The 3099-nt window shown below is 44.0% G+C and overlaps 1 non-coding gene across 1 annotated transcript; it reads left to right on the top strand.

Moving 5' to 3' along the window:
• Positions 1–2747: 2747 nt before the first annotated feature.
• LOC112062065 (small nucleolar RNA SNORA3/SNORA45 family) lies at positions 2748–2875 on the top strand. Its single transcript, XR_002890523.1, has one exon. It is a non-coding gene; the product is annotated as a small nucleolar RNA SNORA3/SNORA45 family (small nucleolar RNA).
• The last annotated feature ends 224 nt before the right edge of the window (positions 2876–3099 follow it).

Below are 3099 nucleotides of genomic sequence, written 5' to 3'. Positions count from 1 at the left end.
CATTTAATCCTTAAACCAACCCCATGAGGATAAAACAGTTATGATTGATAGATGTGGAAGCTCAGATTATGGCAGTGTTTCCAATCTTTTTCCCATCACAGTGTTTCCAATCCTTTTTCCCTCCTTGAAGGCTGAGAGGACCAGCCTCTTGGCTCACGTGTACACCTCTCGTGGTGCACTGGTGGGAGAGCTCGAGTTTGGACAGGGTTAAGTATCTTGCCTGAGGTAAGAATGAGGTTGAGCTGAGTTTAATTTTTTTTTAATCTTATTTTTTAATCTTATTTTATTTTTCTTAATACAGCAGATTCTTATTAGTTATCTATTTTATACATGTCAATCCCAATCTCCCAATTCATCACACCACCACCACCCTGAGCTGAGTTTTAAACCCAAGGCTGTGACTATAAAAACTGGGCTCCTAATCACTACCCTGTACTAGAGTGTACCATCAAATTATATGTATGGTGTTGTAAAATTCTCACAAACATCCCCAAAGGATGTATTATACTTGTCTTTATCTTAAGAGTGAATACAGCTGAGTCCCTCTATGATGCCTGTGTTGGGACATTGGCCAAACCCTCACTTTATTGGGTTATCCTATTAGACTATATTTTCAGTGTTCAGTGCTTTTAGGGTTGCCATTTGACTAATGTTTTAATGGAAATCTCATTGGCTACCTTGCAGAAAGATTCCACAGTATGGTCGTTCTGAGTGGGAGGGTATTGGAGGTGGAAGCAAAGCCAAGCAAACAGCACAGCCTCTACTACACTAAAAGGATGGGGAATCACTCCTTCAGGCTAATTTAATGTACCCCAGGGTAATCTGGGAAAGTAAGTACATTCCCTGGCAATTTTTCCTTTTTATACATCTGAGTCCACTGAGAAGCTGGTAGGAGGATAAGGAGGATATTCCTCCAAAGACCAGTTAGTCAGTATCTAGCCTCCCACGTGTGACCATCCCCATCCACAGCATACAGATGCAAAATGTGAGCAGGGCTTCTCATCTGAGTGTTACTTGTTAGTCTGGTCCTCCCTGCTCTGTGTTCAGTTGACTAGAAGCTTGTATGGGTGTGAAAGTTAAAGATCTCACGTGCTTTGTCCCTCTACCTGGAGACAAAATCTTTCCCTGGGTTTTCTTCCTCCAAGTTATATTTTTCATCTTGTGAGTGTTTATTGCTTACCTACCTAGAATGTTAGATTCAATGTCAACAGAGAAAAGAGGAAAAGCAACTAAATTTGTTAAGGATAACAGGACTATACACAAGTTTTAAGCCTAAGGAAACTCCTCCCATTTCAGTGGTATTTACACTCAGTTAAGCACTGAAGGAAGCAAGAGGTGTGTACCTATTAACAAGACCATGAAGGATGGAGAGCCAAGCTGTGGCTGTGAGCTGCCCATCACAGCAACTGACCTAGGCCTTGTTCAAGGAGCCTAGAACTTGGAGGTGCCTCTTCATGAAGCCGATTCCCCAGCAGAAAAAGGGACATGGACACAAAGTTGCAACACCCCACACTAAAAGTATTTAGCCAGACTTTTACCCAATGTTTACCCAACAACTCCTTAACCTGTGCCTTAGAAAACCCGCCCATTACTGGCAGCAGAAACAGTTCTTGTTTACTACTAAATGCCTTCCGATTTGTCTTGAAAGCAGGGGCTTTTTCAGACCAGGCCATTTTTTTCAATGTTAAAAATGAGAATCTCTGAAGAAAAAAGTGAATATCCGATCTCTATATATCACTACTCACCTCAAGAGAATTGGACCAGGACCCCCACCCAGCAAAGGGGAAATTGTGCCAAACGTGTTTCCAAGAACAAAATCAGTAAGAAATAAAACTGAGTATACCATTCTGTTCGGTTTGTGAGAAAGTTCCATTGCATTGTTAAGGCTGAGAAAATGGTTCCAAATCACATGACTATAGTCAATGCCCAGACCTAGAGCAAAACTACTAAACAGTAGGGTTTACACCATAACCAAGAGATTTAAAAGAATGAAAATTATGTAAATCTGCCCCTCTCTCCAAACTTGACAGAGAGGTGATTTAAAAAAAATAAAACAAAGAAACTTTGCTTTTGCTGGGCTGAAAGAAAAACAAGAAAAAGAAAAAGAGAGTAAATCATTGGTCAGGATGGCTGACGGAAAGTCCAACCCCAGTGATAGGAGGGAGAGAAACCCTCCAAAGGGTCTGAGGATCTGGGAGCAGGAAGACTTGTGCCTCCATACCAATGGAGAGTCCTGCAAGGAAACATTCTCACAGAAAGCCCTGTGGCAACATGCAGGGCCATCCCAGAATAGCAATGGCCACAGGGCAAGTCCAGCCTGAGGGATCCTCTGAGATGGACGGCCACCTCCCACATTTCCTTCAGCATCAGAGCAGCTCAGAAGAGCAGCAAACGTCTTCCCATGGCTTCCCTCCTCCCCTTCTCCCTGAAATGGGGCAAGAGTTTGGCTGAGAAAAAGGCAATGGACTGAGAACCGCCTTATAGTGGATAGACCTGGAAGCCACAGGGAGGGGTAGACTACAGACATCAGCAGTGGGTGGCAGTGAGGACAGATGCCCAAAGCCAAAGCCAGCTCAGAAGAGGCTCTTCCCAAGAAGGACCTCTCAGTTGCTCATCCCCTAAATGTTAAGGTCATGCATTAGAGTGACAGGAACCAAGATCATTCTTAGGGAGAAAATTTAAAAAAAAAAAAAAAAGTGGGAAGAGAAGAAAAATCTTGACTAAGAATTTACTCAAGGACTGGGTTTCCTGTGTCTAGAGTCACATCCTGATGGCTCTCGTCATGGTGTGCTGGAGCCTCGGAGAGCATCTGCTGGTCTTGATTCACTGGTGAGGGCAATCAGTGCCCCCAGCAGTGCCCAGATCAGAAACGCCCTTGCTGGCTCCTAGATGGAGTGGGTTGTCAGGCACCTTTCCTCAAACCCCTCAGGAGGTTGGTACCTGCCATGGTGTATTAAGGACCCTATTCTCTTTCTTCTACGGCTACTACGAAGTTCTGGGGAAGGAAACGCTCCCAAAGCAGACTGTCATGGCAAGGGGCAAATTCTGCAGCAGAAGAGCTGAGAAGATTAAGGGTATGTATGAGGGCTTGAAGTCACG

The sequence above is a fragment of the Physeter macrocephalus genome, chromosome 7, assembly GCF_002837175.3.
Source record: "Physeter macrocephalus isolate SW-GA chromosome 7, ASM283717v5, whole genome shotgun sequence".
In the NCBI taxonomy this organism is placed as follows: Eukaryota; Metazoa; Chordata; class Mammalia; order Artiodactyla; family Physeteridae; genus Physeter; species Physeter macrocephalus.
Note: the sequence above shows the minus strand (reverse complement) of the source record. Positions and strands in the feature narration are given on the sequence as shown.